Raw genomic sequence first — 15,941 nt, forward strand, 5'->3', positions numbered from 1 at the left:
TTGCAAAGTCCTATTGATGACAAGAATGTGGGTACCTGATCTTGACTGTGAAAGAACAGTGGCAGAAGAAAAACCATTTGACATCAATAAACGTTTGGCTGTTTTACAGGATCTCAATGAATTCCGGGCACTACAAAGCAACATGCAAGTAAAACGGAACGCCACTGGGGAAGTCAAATCAGTTGCGGCAAGACCTGCCTTGATCCCGAAAGTCAGGGATCTGGTCAGAGAAAAGATGGTGGACAAGAAAGAATTTGGGCCATCATACAGAAAGCCTGTACCTGTCCTGGCTGTCGAAGGAACAAGAACAGTACTTCTTCAGCCTCTTGCCGGCAAAAAAGAAAAGAGATTTGTCTCCATCGATCTGATCAAACCACACTATGTGGCCGATACGGAATAGTAGGCCTCGTGGGCTCCTGGGTAGCCAACGCTCTCCTCTCGCTACCATACTTGAAGTTTAGACGTAAAGACTCATAACATTTGAAGAGTCACCAATGCCAAGTAATGGAATTTCCAACAATGAAATGGAACTCGTTCCTGTTGAAACAGAACAAAAATACAAAGGAAAGACAGATATTAATTCGGCCTACCACCAATGTCTAAATCAATATGCCTCTACAAGAGACGTCTGCCAGTTCAACAAAACCTACTGTGCTACCAAAGATGGATCGAACTGCATCTGGCTACTTCATCGATTTTGATACCTTCTCTCTTGATTCCAGTGAACCTGAGACAACACCAGCTCCAGTCTCCCATAAGCAACAACTTCGTGATTTCTACACTTTTCTGAAACATACATACCTGGTCTCACCATGGCTACAGCTGTGGATGGTAAGTGGAATATTGTTTTTCTATTCTGGATTGGCCTAATGACTGTCTTTTGCTTACCCATGAATGGAAATTATCTCCCAGAGTGCCCTGCAGTATTAAATGTGAACTTTGTCCTGATACCTCATACGTCATCTCATCGTGAACAAAGATCTGTCCTTCGTGAACAATACGGCTGTTCCAATTCCTGATGGTATAGTTTGGGACAAGGTTGAATACGATGTATTTGGTCCCACTGAACTTTTGAAAATACCACATGCATTTAAAAATTCTCTTAATGATATGATTACTTCCAGTAGATTTTCTTACGATTGATATTTCGAAAATTTAAATATTTTGTCTGATTTGCAACAATCCGCTGTATTTTCAAGCACTGAAATGTTTGAGGACATTGATTTTTACACTATGCACTGTTACCATCATTATGGTCATCACTTTTTACTCAAATCTAGTATTCCACGTAATGTGTTCACATACCAATGGGAACATTGCTCACCACCAAAAGGTACTTTGAAAACGTTTTCACAGAAATGTTCCTATTTTTCAGGGTTTAATACTTCTGGCTCGACCTCATATTACTATACTGTAGTGAGGACTCTCTTAATACGTACATACATTGTTAAGTTAGCACAACCACGTTAGATGTTAGAAAGCCATCTTGATGCTTTTGCGCACTACACTGCGTTTACATGTTATTGCTTAAACAAACTGCTGACTCGAGTTTTGCCTCACACGAAAGCAATCTGTTGTTACCATCCCGAGCTCTGCGCAGCGACCTTGGTCTGTACATGATGTGACAAACAGTCTGGGTTGTTAGACAATGCATGTTTTCCACTCTAGGTTGATCGACCCACTATTTAGCCATAACATACAGGCAGCTGCAAATACCTGAAAGTTGGTGCTTTTAATATCACAGACATCATGTTTATTATTCAGACCGAAGACGAGCCTTCCTGCGAGAAGACTCCTGATGCTCCTGTGATGTGATTTCACTAAGCTGATCTTTGAGGTATGGGGTCCCCTATTCAAGCCTAAGAGACCTTCTATTAGCATAATAATAATATTAGCTTCTTAGTAAAGGGAAGGTGGTAGTATCCACTGTCATTATAACATGATCACCCCTTTTATATTCTATGGTATTGTAACGATGCTGATGGTTTTGATTTTAATCATTTGTCTGCTTGTATTAGCCAAAGTACTGCATCTTAGGACACGTGGTCTATAAAAATAAACTCTTTATTTTCACCGTGTCTCTGTTGATTCTTGTTGTGGACTGATGTGAGAATAATATACGAACAGGTATTTCCGATTCCCACCATTCCTGAGAGTACACTAAGTAGCTTGCTCTGGGTTGTCTTTTCATTGGGATCTCTGAGCCGAATCTCGGATAACGAATGGGACACTTATGCTAGCCGGATACTGGGTTCTGGGTTCTGAGGTGAGTTTCTGGTACACCACAATTCACTGAGGTCCTGGGGTTCTACGCATAGTTCTGTGTATAAGCAGAATCCCTGCAACAATACGTTTGCACCTACAACTGCACAGCAAAATATGATGGCTAACACCAAACAGATTTACTCTGCATCCTTTATTTCCCAACTGTCTGAACAGGGTTTCGACTTATGGAAGGACACTATGGACATAAAATCAGTCTGTGGTTCAAAGGAATGGCAGGCATAGGGAACAGAAGCACTATTTCGAGCGTGCCTCATTCCACAGCAGATATTTCTGAATTAAACTGTGCAACAAACGTCCTGTCTTGGACTAGCCAAGAACAAGGATTTGAACACACCTCAGATTCCCACACCATCACACATCAATTTTACATCACGTGGAGGGGATACTGCAGATGACATCATACAGTACAATTCAAAAGACCCCAATTGGAAAAGATGGTTAGTTTGGCCCACAGACAAACAGATGTCAATCAAGATTCAGGGGTACAGCCGAAGGGTTTTGTATCCATAGGTCGGACCAACGCTATGTACAAAGAGAACATCCATGGGTAGTGACATCATACAGTGTTGGGAAGTTATGCCTCGATTGGCTAAAAGCCTTAACACTGTCCCAGGTGAAACAGCACTTATCCTTACTCTCAGATGAGGTGGATTTAAGGGATTTTTATTATTAGGTCCCCGAAAGCCACGTCAGAAACGCTTCTTATACGCTGTCTATAATGAAATCTGGAACATCTCTCAACAAGAAGCTGCGGAGAGACTTTGTGAAATAGAGATTTAACCTAGAAAAGGCGTTAGTTGTAGTTGACAATGGTATGACTACATTAACATCCAGAATTTACTTACTGGGCAACATTGTATCTTGTGCTACAGATTTACTAGAACAGGATTTGTCCATACTACAGCACGGACAGTCTCAGCTACGTTCTATTAGGTTATTAAGCTGGACATGGCAATCATTGCGCGCCGGTTATGTGCCTTGGTGATTTATCAATAGTACATCCTTTTTCTCTGCATACAATCTAACTAAAAAAAACACAGATAACTATGGCACAAAGGGGGGCAAAATATACAATGCTGCGTATTGAAAAACTGGACCAATTACCTTTCCCTGTGGCAGAGTCACCATCCACAGAATGGTTTATCAATGGCCATATAACATTACCGGTTACAACTTTCTAGTTTCAGAATTGCCTAGAACAACAGGCAGGCAGATATGAAGCAATGGGTAGGAAATTCATCAAGGAATATTGGGAACTGCCATACAGATTTCGATGCAGGAGTGGGGACATGGAAGTGTTTCTAAGCGGTACAAACTGCAAGAACTCTTTATGTGGATCTCTCGTATGCCAGGATATCATGCTTCACTGGACCTTTTAACAGTTCAGTTGCAAACTTATCCTGTCATTTGAAAGGGTCCCCAGCTGCCGTGATTAATCTGGTGTTCAAGTTGCTTTTAAATCGGAGTTACTTGATGCTGAATGATCAAGGTTGTTGTGGGATGCTTCCGGGCATCGCATATCTTGTCACTGAAGACTCCAGAGTTACTTGTAGGCAAAGTATTGATTCCACTGACCCACACAGTCAAGAAGGCAACGTTATGGCCTTCGTTGAATGTTTCCTTTATACAGTTTGCTATTGCTACTCTGAGCCGAATGAAAGCCATGCTTTTACAGAAAGCCATGCCCTTAACCTCCGCCCGAGAGACTTTTGATCTCCAGGTCGCAAAGTCCTCAGCTGAGATACTGGCACTAGTACGAACAAACTGCCCTTTCCATTTCACAGAAATGGTACAACATATCTTTAACATGTCTGATACGACGGGTATAGTACACCTATTTAAGACCATAGGTCCTGGACTGTTTAGCACCTTTCAGACAATCTTCGGCGTGATTCCAAACTTCATACACTCCGTATTCGGGAGCATTTTTGGAGGCTTTCCGCTGATCCTGTCCCGAATAGCAGGAATCCCGATTGTAATTTTTTTGCTACGCAATGGACGTCCCATTCACCAAGGAGATGGAGAAAACGCTCCTGGATAAAGTGATCGCATGGTACTCCATCGGGGCACACATCGCCTTCGCTAACTGAGCGAGTCTGGTTTCCTGTCATTTAGACCAGTCTGGATCGACTGTGTTCTGCCTGTCCTCCGATGCCTGCTTTGCAGAGAAGAATACGTGTAGGATATCTGTCTGACACTTCCATAGATTGCGCAACTGGACGTTGATGCACTACTGGACGACCCGATAACGGCCAATGTACTGCAGTGTCCCCAGCATATTCCAATGCGGATGGAGGCATTCTTAGAGCTTAGAGGAAGTTCCTGCTCCTGTAGGAATGGATACCGGCCCCTCCACTGACACCAGGGCCTTTGATGGAGCACAGGCTGCCTCAGCATCGGCTGCAGGCAGCACGGAAGATCATCTGTGCTTGATGGACGTACTCTGCGAGGTGTTACAGGAATCGTCGTATGCAGTGGCAAGCAACAGCAATGTTGCGTCTACCAGCCAGGACACAAACATTTGGCTCATTGTGTGCTGGGAAAAATTCAATAAAAAAAATAAACAAACAAGAACTAAATTTGGAACTCCAAAACAAATTGAAACTTTTTATGACCTGCATGGCTTTCCGATGCTTGTAGTTGTTCAAACTATATATACGGACATATTAGAGCTATGGCTCGAGTGACCATTTTTCTTTTTAGTGTTTTTAAACATTTTTAGATATTTTTTAGCAGGACTACGGGTTTTACTACATATGTTTGCGTACCTAGACAGGTAGTACGTCAGAATTAGGTTATGTCGTCCAGTCAGATGAGGAGTGGGTCTTATATTCCATATAGGTACCCCAATATAGGCTCGGGTAGCATCCCAACCTTTCACCTATATTCATCCCTACACTACATACATAACGGGCTGCTAGGACTGACCCTTTACCTAATTACAGTACTGCTTACAGAACTTTGGGTTTCCCCTTGACATATAGCCTCATACATTATGCACGAGGATCCTTGGAATATCAGCAAGGCTACAATCTCCTGCATAATAACTATGTACAAGGTTCATTCCCAATGTCATCCTAAGTCCGACAGTGGCATGGCAAGGTAGAACCTCTGGGGATACCTTTGGGTATATAAACATCACATCTTGCTGAGATAGAGAGGAGATCAGGACTTCCATGCCGACACACTGACGCAAGACGCTTAAGTCCCTGCATGCCGATACTCCAGCTCGCAGTGGTCCGACGTCCCTTGCGGCGTGTCCAACCCGAAACCAGGACGGGGTCCCACAGTTTCTCATTTCAGATAATGGGGGTTGACTCTTCTAGAGGAATTCTTGGCTTAACACCTACATACATGCTAGGTACACTCAGGTACATCTAGTTAGGGTTGCATTTTTATTATCATTTATTTTATGTACTTACCTGTATTCATGGTTATAGCAAAATGGTAGAACTCTACCATACTTTTACTTTCCTAGTGCTTCTAATCACCTATATCTGTTAGTCTAATGATTGTTTCAGCACACCTATTTTACACTAGAATAACGACTGTACAATAAATACTTATTGAAAATGTCCCTATTGTTTATTCTGTGTATCTCTCTGAGACTAAGTGAGCATGAGTGACTGAGCGAAAAGTATTGCATTGTTTCCATGATGGGACAGAGTTGTCAGGTTCGATAGTTGCCAAGAACAATTCTCTCCTTGGAAAGCGGGGTTTCTAGTGGCACTGTGAGCTAGCTGGTATACAGACGAGAATACTCGGTGGGGGTGTCTGGAATCAGTCTGAACACCAATCCCACAGTCTATATTGTCTAAACGCGTAGATCCTATATGGGTTTATAGGAACTACACAAAATTAATTGGAACAGAGCCCCCTTTTAAGATATATTAAATGCAAAGAACAAGTTAATTACCTTCGGTAACGCTTTTACTGGTGGATACAATATCTGCCTGTGGATTCCTCACCTTTTGAATACCCCTTGCGCCAGCATTCTGCGGAAATTCTTTTCCTAGGTCTCCCACGTCGACGAGGACATCATAATAGCACAGCTCCGCTTGCGACTCCGTATGACGTCATTGGAGCCATAAGAAGATCTCGTCGGCGTGCTGACGTCAGTTCCACCCATTTTTTCCATGCCCTCGTGGCAAACGGGCGGATCGACAACATTTTCACACAGTATACAAAATATATATATGCAAGTACACATAGCCTAACCAATAAAAGCATGGAAAAAGGGCAACAAACCAAGCATTTTCCAGTATCAAATTGTAAGCAAGAAAAAGACATATTAAAAACATTCATGTCAGTTATAGCATTTTTGGTAGAAACAGGTGGACAACGGGGAGGCGGGTGGGACAGTGAGGAATCGACAGGCAGATATTGTATCCACCAGAAAAAGCATTACCGAAGGTAAGTAACTTGTTCTTCTGATGGATACATCTGCCTGTGGATTCCTTACCTTTTCAATAGAATCCCAAAGCTGTGCCTCTCCCGGAGGAGTGTGTCCACCTGACTAGACCAAAAAATCTTGCATAACAGAACGTGCAAAATGGCCATCCCTCCTAACCTCCGAATCCAAGCAGTAATGCTTCGCAAAAGTATGGAGGGAGGCACAAGTTGCTGCCTTACAAATATCAACAGGAACACCTCTAGCCAAAGCTGAAGATGACTTAGCTCTGGTAGAATGAGCCCTGATACCTTCAAGCGGTCCTTCTTGGCCAAGGAGTTGCAGATCTTGATGCACAAGATGATCCATCTGGAGAGAGTCCGCTTGTGCAGTCTTGCCTTTCATTTGCCCAACGTAGCTAACAAAGAGCTGATCGTCCAGCCTCAGATCCTTGGTTCTGTCCAAATAGAAACTGACAGCCCTCTTTGGATCCAAAAAATGAAGTCTCTCTTCCTTCTTGGAAGGGTGAGGGGAAGGATAGAAGGTAGATAAGGTAATGGACTGTCCCAAATGGAAAGGAGTAACCACCTTAGGAAGGAAAGCAGCCCTGGTCCTAAGAACCAACTTATCTGCATGATTGGTCAAGAACGGAGGTTTAGAACTAAGAGGCTGAAGCTCACTTACCCTCCTGGCTGAGGTAATGGCAATCAAGAAAAACGTTTTAAAAGAGAGAAGTCTCAAAGGACAACTATGAAGAGGGTCAAATGGAGAACCCATTAAAAAGGTAAGAACAAGATTTAAATCCCACTGAGGCATAGTGAAAGGAGTGGGAGGAAACTTATTTGTAAGACCCTTAATGAACCTCATAACTACAGGAGTTTTCAATAAAGACTGCTGATCTGGCAAACAAATAAAAGCCGACAAATAACCTTTAACTGTAGCCACAGCACAACCCTGCCGGGCCAAGGAAGGGGAAAAACTTTACACATCACACAAACGGCCCTTCAAAGGATCAATGGACCTCTCTCCACACCATTTCACAAATTTGGACCAACTGGAAGAATACACCTATTTGGTGGATTGCCTCCTGGATGATAAAATAGCATCCCCCATATCTGGAGAGAGAGAGAACGAACTCAGGTTGCCCCGTTCAATCTCCAGGCATGAAGGTGCAGGCTCTGGAGGTGGGGGTGTAGAACCTGCCCCTGCGATTGCGAGAGGTCTGCCCTGAAAGGGAGACGGAGTGGAGGGTGCAATGAGAGGTGCAGTAGATCTCTACACCACACCCTTCTTGGCCAATCCAGAGCGATCACTATAACTTGGGCCCGGTCTTGGTGAATCTTCCTCAGAACTCAAGGAATCAAGGGTATGGGAGGAAACGCGTAAAGGAGTTGCGAGCTCCAATCCAATTGAAACGCGTCCCCCAGCGTTCCCTGCATTGGATACTGGAGACTGCAGAACAACATTCCGTGCGCGTTCGTGAGTGACAGGTCCAACTGAGGAGACTCCCACATCTTGGGCCCACCTCCGGATGAAGCCGCCACTCGTGATCGGCCGAATAATGCCGACTGAGACTGACTGCACGAACATGCAACACACCGGCTAGATATTTTCCAAACACACAAATCCGATGTCCCTGAGCCCAGGACCAGAGTCACAGAGCCTCTCGACAGACGATACGACCCTACACCTCCCTGTTTGTTGATGTACCACATCGCGGTAGTGTCTGTCAGGACCTGAACTGACTGACAGCGAAGGGAAGGGAGGAAACCCTTCAGTGGCAAACGTATTGCCCGCAATTCTAGAACATTTTCCTCTGGAGACCAAAGACTTTTGACCTCCAGATCCCCCAGAGGAGCTCCCCACCCTACAGTGGAGGCACCCGTGATCACTTTGGCCACCGGCGGAGGAGTCTGAAAGGGCTTTCCTTGAGACAGGTTGCCCTGCACACTCCGCCATGTCAGCTCTGCTGCAGTGTCTCTGGAGAACCTGACCTTGTCCCCGAGATCTCCGTTGTGTTGATACCACTGCCTGCGGAGGCACCATTGGAGTGCCCTAATGTGCCAGCACACATGACTGACCAACAGTATGCAGGAAGCGAACAGACCGAGCAGACACAGAACCTTCAGGACTGGAACAACCGCTCCATCGTGAAACAAAGGAATAATCTCCTAAATGTCGAGAATCCTCTGCGGAGGCGGGAATGCCCAACATAGTGTCCAGTATTGCCCCTATTAACAGGCTGCGCTGAGAAGGCACCAGGTGAGATTTAGGTACATTTATCGAGAAACCCAAGTTTAACAACAGTTGCGCAAGTGGCGCAACACCAAATCCGGAGACTCTGCTTTCAACAGCCAGTCGTCCAGATAGGGGAAAACAGGAACCCCTGACCTTCTGAGATGTGCCACTACCACCGCCATCACCTTTGTAAAGACTCAAGGTGCGGAAGTAAGACCGAACGGGAGGACCGCAAACTGGTAGTGTTGCGATCCTACCGTCAACCGGAGATACTTCAGATGCAACTTCAGGATGGGAAGATGAAAATAGGCATCCTGCAAATCGATGGACACCAGCCAGTCTTCCTGTTGCAGCTCGAGAAGAACCTGAGCCAAGGTCAACATTTTGAACTTTTCCTGTCTGAGATAACAATTCAAAATCCTGAGGTCCAGGATCAGTCTCAACCGACCGTCGAAATACCGGGAGTAGCACCCCTGACCCCTTTCCTGCTCTGGAACCAACTCTATCGCATCTTTCTGTAGCAAGGCAAGAACCTCCTGCTGCAAAAGCAGCAAGTGGTCCTCTGAACACCAATGGTGGGGGGAGGGTCTGGGGGAGAAAGGTAGGAGGAGGAGGTAGGAGGAGGATTGCTGCTGAGCAGCTCCTCAAAGACGGCCTCTATTTTTACCCCTGTACGATTTGTACAAAGGGTTCTGGCTGCTGTCGACTCTGCTGAGGTTGCTGGAGGCCACAAAAGGAAGCTGCCCTTCCAAATATTCGATACCGCTTGTAGCTGTACCCTCTGGATTGAGTTTGAGGGCCCAGAGATCTTGCAGTCGCTCTGCTATCTTTAAAGCATTATAAAGCAGAGTCAGCCTTAGTGCCAAACAGCCTTGTACCGTCAAAGGGCAAATCCAACAGGGTTGCCTGAACATCAAGAGAAAATACAGATGATCTTAGCCAAGCTTGTCTCCTTGTTGCCACAGAAGATCCCATTACTCGGGCCACCGAGTCAGCCGTATTCAAACCGGACTGTATAACTTTACAGGCAGCAGGCTGAGACTCAGAAAATGCCTCAAGGAAATTAACCTGATCGTCCTCAGGTAGTGTTGGGGCTAGCTGTTTAACAGAGTCCATAAGAGCATGGATATATCTTCCAAGTAAGCAGGTAGCATTAGTAGATTTCAATGCCATACTTGCAGAGGAATTCCTGCTCCATCTTTTTAGAATCCTTATCCCCCGGGATGGTAGGGAAGGAACCAGATGACTGTTTGGAGCAAGAAGCTTGGACCATCAACGTTTCAGGTGATGGGTGAGTAGACAGATAAGCCGGATCCCCAGGAGCTGGCTTGTACCTCCTCACAATAGACCTGGAACCGGCCGGAGAAGTCAAGGGCCTTTGCCAAACTTCCAAATTGGCTCTGTCAAAGCCTCATTGAAGGGCAGAAGAGGCTCAGTTACTGAAGATGTATTGAGAACTTCACTCAAAATATTAGATTTAATTTCAGTTGAAGGTAATTGCAGGTCATTGCAGGTCAAGCAACTCAGCGGCTTTCCTTATGACTACATGATAAGGAGCAACATTCTGTGAAATCCCAGCCTTTGGTGAGAAGAGTTCCCATTCTGGGGAAGTATCCAACCCACTAGGCTCTTGTAGGCCTTCAAATTCGTCAACAGAGTCGACAATCTCTCCCTCCTCCTGTTCTTGTCTATATTCTTCCTCTTCAAGCAGTCTCTGCGCATCCCTCCTAGAACGCTACTTCAGGATCGCTGTGAGACGCGGCGCCGGTGACGGCACCGGCGCCAAAGGAGGACCATCAGGATCCAGGATCGGCGCCGACCGAATCCAAGGTAGATAGAGTGGAAGACCTCGGCGCCGCCGGAGCTGTAGACATGAAAGGCACCTGGGCGTATTGATGTGGAACACCCAAATTAAAGGCCAATTTGACCCACGGGGCCCAAAGGCGCACCGGTAGAATGGGAGGCCCTGGCAAACATGCCAAACATTGCATTTAAAAAATGCGTTGGATCCATTCCTGGGCTCGGAAAAGGAGGATAAGAATCCGTACCTTCCTGCACAGGATCCACCTGAGGCCGAACTGGGGGCAGCGTAGCCGGCGACAGCACGGGCAAAGCCACAGGAACAGGAGAAGACTCCCTGGGCGTCGGAGACCTCCTGGGCGTCGCACTATCTTTAGGCGTCGAAGAGCTCCTCTACGCCGGCGACCTCGGAGCCAGTGAGTTAACCGGAGTCGCTTGAAGAGAAGATGGTGATGGAGAAACAGTCTTTTCTCCGACGTCGCTGAGGTGGTGAAGGCGATCTCGGAGCCTTGCCCTTCAAAGAGCGACATCGAGAGCCATGCCTCTTCGTCGACTTCTTGGATTTTGAAGTGTACGAAGTCGATGACTTCGAACGTCTGCGACCCCTCTTCTCCTTTTTAGCTTTTGCCATGAAGAGCTTTGCCTCACGTTCTTTTAGAGCCTTCGGATTTATTTTCCTGCAGCACAAACACACTTCGACGTCATGGTCGGAAGACAAACACCAAAGGCAATCATCGTGGGGATCAGTCATCGACATATGACCGCCACACTCCCTGCAGGGCTTGAATCCATACTTCTTGGAAGTAGCCATTTCTCAAAATACTCGAAGAAACAAAGTAATCACTAAGAAAATGGAAAGTCCCAGAAAAAAACGTTACGTGTCGACGGCGCCTAAAAAAGGGAACAGACGTCAGCACGGCGACAAGGTCTTCTTATAGCTCCGATGACATCATACGGAGTCACGGGCAGAGCCTTGCTATTATGACGTCCTAGTCGACGTGGGAGAGCTAGGGAAAAAAAAACCGCGGAATGCTGGCACAGGGGGTATTCAAAAGGTGAGGAATCCACAGGCAGATGTATCCATCAGAAAGATTTCACAGAGCACAGAGCAACCGATGTGCAGGCGAAACCTAAAAAGGTGGGGTGTATGTAAGGGGACAGCTAAATTCATAATGCTCTTGAGAAAGCGAGCCTGAAGCGGCAAGCATCATTAGGGCAGAGATTTAAAAGCTTACTCCTTGAGTACCCATAACATGCCTGAAAATCAGATTGGATGCTATGGCTGTTACCATCACTATGAAAGCAGGTAGCATTGTTGATCTCAGGAACTGGTCAGCCTCAGTCAGGATTGCCTTTGGAATGCCAGACATTGTCAAACAGGCTGCTCTGTTGTCTCTGCACATTATCGGTCAAAAACAGCTAGCCTGCTAACCTCAACTATGTGCATGGAGCCTAAAATGGCCCTCAGGGATGCAAGTCAGAAAGAACCCAACCCCCACAAATCACACATTTCACAATTCCCACTAACAATCTTCTTTAAACGTGCTCTCACCATGATGAGATTGAGCCCACTCAGCCACATTACGTGGCAGAGTGCCGACCTGATGATGAAGCATGCCACCGGAGAGCTCCAGTGGGTGACGGTCTCTTAAAAGATCTTAAGGGAATTCAAGCCCAATAATGTTTTTTAGGGCAATCCACTCCCTTCTGATATTTTGGTTTATGATAGTAAGTCAAGTCAAGATATCCTTGGTACTTATGTCTCCTCGTTTTTTATTCTTTATAGCCTCCTTCCAGTAGCCACAGTGCCACCCTGTACTTAATGTGCACTTCAAAGGTGTCACATTTCTCGTTGAGAGAATTTTTACGAGAAAAAAGCTACAAAAAGGTGGGGGAAAAATATCCTTTAGAATTTTGGTCGTTCTGATCGGGAGGTACGTTTTAAAGGTGCAGGAATCTAAGACACCAAAACTACCCTGAGATGGAGTAGATAGAGAGTCCAGCAAGTAGTCTTAAATGTGAGAGAACCAAACAGGAAATACAATTTAAGCAGAAAGGAGCTCACAGAAAGACGGCTAGCCGCCATCTTAGATATGGGAGCTCTGGCAACATGAACAGGAACAACGACCATCTTGGTTTGTAAAGCTAACCATGCTCATCCTCTAAGGGAAATTGTATTACCCTTGTATAGCATGCACAAGAAAGGAAACTGACAGACACCCTGCCCATCATCCATCAGGTATACCGGATCATCCAAACCCCATGCTCCTCCCGACTCCCCAGTCAGGTGTCCTGACCATGCGCAGAGCAGTCCGATGCCAGTGGTAAACTGTTGAGGTTGCCATAGGGGCACTAGAATTGGCTTGCTGTCCTGGGCAACGTGAAGCAGGAATCCTCTCTCTACGCCAGGTGCAAGAACAATTCCATTTTTAACATAGATCATGACAATGTATAACAATGCATTGTACAGTGAATCACAATATAGCCACAATAGTCTCTCTAGTCAAGTGCCTTAATTCCAACATATTTGATGAAACAATACTTTTGATCATACAGTAATGACAGAGGATATTCAGGATACAGAGAAATGTAGTGCTATGCGTGGACCAGGAGGGAGCTGCCAGTTATGAATGACTAAGGATAGACAGCCTGGTCTTTTGACGACATTCGGTACCTAGGCGTCCATCAAACCTAGCAGTCTTGGTGGGCCGGTACTATAGGTAAAAGAGCGGCTGATGGAGCGTACCCGTCGTTTATGTAGCTGCAATTGGAGTGGAAGGTGTATATTCGGAATTTTGTGATAGTAGGTATCCTTGGAGAGTTCTCCATATGTCTTTGGGCTTGGAGGTATGTGGCAATGTCTCAGCATAGGTGGTAGTCTGTTCTTGACAATATGTTAGGTCTGTCAACTATTCTTTGAATTTCGTGGCTCGGCCCCTCCCCCATCAACATGCCACTCTTCGTTTGGCTAATAACAATGATATAGCGAGGAATTTCCTGCAAGCGTTGGGTATCTGTGCCGTGTATCCTAGGAGTGCAAGTAAAGGATCTCTTTCTATTACACTGTCAGTCATTTTCTCGAGCGCCACTAACACCTGTTCCCTGTATTCTGGTATTTTTGGGCATTCCCACGCTAGATGCAAGAACCCCGCTCCTGATTGTTTGCACCTCTCACATCTATCAGTTTCTGCTAACTTGAATTTATATTTCTTGATCGGTGTATAGGATAAGCGATGCAAGTATTTATAATGTATCACTCGCAGCCTACAACTTGCAGAGATCTGTGACGTTTGTAAACAGCAGTATTTCCACTTGTCGTCGGTTATTTCTCGCCCTAGATCCTCCCCCCAATGTACACGAGCTGGGCTAGTGATCCCTTCCCTGTGTGTCCGTATATTGGTGTATAAGGCTGATACTAGATGTTTTCCATCAGTGGATCCCAGCATGTGGTGTAACGGGATGAGACTTAATGGTTCTTGCGGGAAATCAGGGATGATCGATCGTATTCCCTGTCTTAGTCGTACGTAAAGGAATACGTCCAATGGTGTATGTTGTATATTCTGTAGAAACTGCTTGCGAGTGCGGAACTTCCCAGCATGAAAAAGGTCTCCCCATGTGATAATGTGAGCTTGTTTGCATAACCCCAAAAATCCCTTTTCTTGCAGCAAAGATAGACTAGGGTGATATGTCAATGGGAGTCGACGGGAGTAAAGGACAGGCAAGGCCAACAAAGATGTTATCTGGTTCCATGCAACAACCGTGCTGGTGATAGTAGTGGGTGGTGTTGTGCGTGTGCGAGTCGGCCCATATATCAGGCCATTCAGTGGTATTGGATCTGCAAGCCAGTCTTCTACAGCCATTTGTGGCATGTACGGGGGGGATGTATCCAATAGTAGGCGTAGTGCGCCTGTACGCTTAAATATAGTTTGAATTCAGGAACAACAAATCCCCCTTGATCATATGGTCGTGTTAATGTCGACCATTTAAGTCTTGGTTGTTTCCCTCCCCAAAACAATCTGATTAATTCAGATCGTAATGTATGAAAAAAATGCCGTCCGGGATGGTATGGGATATTATGGAACAAATAAAGAAATTGCGGAAGTACAATCATCTTTATAAGGGAAGCCCGCCCCGCTAATGAAAGTGGTAATGAGATCCAACGTGTAATGTTGGTGTTAAGCCGTGTGATAGCCGTACCATAATTTGCCCTTATTGTTTCTTCCATATCTCTGGTGATCTGTATACCGAGATATCGTAGGTCGGTGTCGCACCATTCTAGTGGGAAATCAAGTGGAAATCTAGTTACTGCCGGTGTGAAGAAAAATTTGTGATTTCCCCCAGTTAATATTAATACCTGACAGTCTGCCAAATCTAATAAATTGTCGTAGTATGGGGATCATGTTTTGTATAGGGTCTCTGATGTATAGCGTCATATCATCCGCATATAGTGATATTAATTTTTGGCGTAAGCAGCCTCGGAATGCCTCGTCTTTGAAGACCTGGCGTAATCTAGAAGCCAAAGGTTCTACAGCAATGGCAAACAATAGTGGGGATAGCGGACAACCCTGACGGGTGCCTCTAGAGATTGTTATCGGCTGGGATAGATGCCCATTAATCAAGATCTTGGCGGTGGGGTGGTGGTATAATAATTTGATGCAGGACAGATACAGAAGCGGGAAGCCCATTCTTTGTAATACGCCAAACAGGTAATTCCAGTCCACTGAATCAAACACCTTAGTGGCATCTAGAAATACTGCGGCGAGTGGGAATTCAGGTGCTACTGTCTGAATTAAGGAGAATAAAGTTCTGAGGTTGTGGGACGTGTTCGGGCCCGGCACAAACCCCGATTGGTCGGTAAGTATTAGTTTGTCCATTAGGAGAGTTAATCGATTAGCCAATGTTTTTGCTAAGATTTTCGTGTCGCAATTTATCAGTGATAATGGACGATATGAGTCACAGGACTCAGGGGGGTTTCCGGGCTTCAACAGTGACGCAACTATTGCTTCCCTCATCAAGAGGGGAGTATGCCTACCTCTAGGGATTCTTTATATACCTCTTTTAACACTGGTGCCATGATGTAACTTCTATAAAATTCTGCTGGTAGGCCGTCAAAACTTGGAGCCTTCCCGTTCTTTAGTTGCATAATTGCATCTCTAATTTCATCGATCTCAAATGGGTGCATTAGGAATTCCCTTTGTGCATCACTGAGCCATCCAAGCGCTATATC

General features: G+C 45.4%; 1 protein-coding gene and 1 long non-coding RNA gene across 4 annotated transcripts in view; one reads left to right on the top strand and one right to left on the bottom strand.

The window, feature by feature from the left end:
* The window catches only part of LOC146857759 (uncharacterized), a 74,373-nt gene extending 72,297 nt beyond the window's left edge, over positions 1 to 2,076 (top strand). For both annotated transcript variants that reach the window (XR_014979948.1, XR_014979949.1), the window contains exon 2: positions 110 to 2,076. This is a non-coding gene — a long non-coding RNA (uncharacterized LOC146857759). The remainder of the gene's footprint in view (positions 1 to 109) is intronic.
* Positions 1 to 15,941, bottom strand: part of S100PBP (S100P binding protein) — a 572,513-nt gene that overhangs the window by 74,544 nt on the left and 482,028 nt on the right. The window lies entirely within an intron of this gene.

Source organism: Triturus cristatus, chromosome 3_2, assembly GCF_964204655.1.
Source record: "Triturus cristatus chromosome 3_2, aTriCri1.1, whole genome shotgun sequence".
Taxonomy (NCBI): Eukaryota; Metazoa; Chordata; class Amphibia; order Caudata; family Salamandridae; genus Triturus; species Triturus cristatus.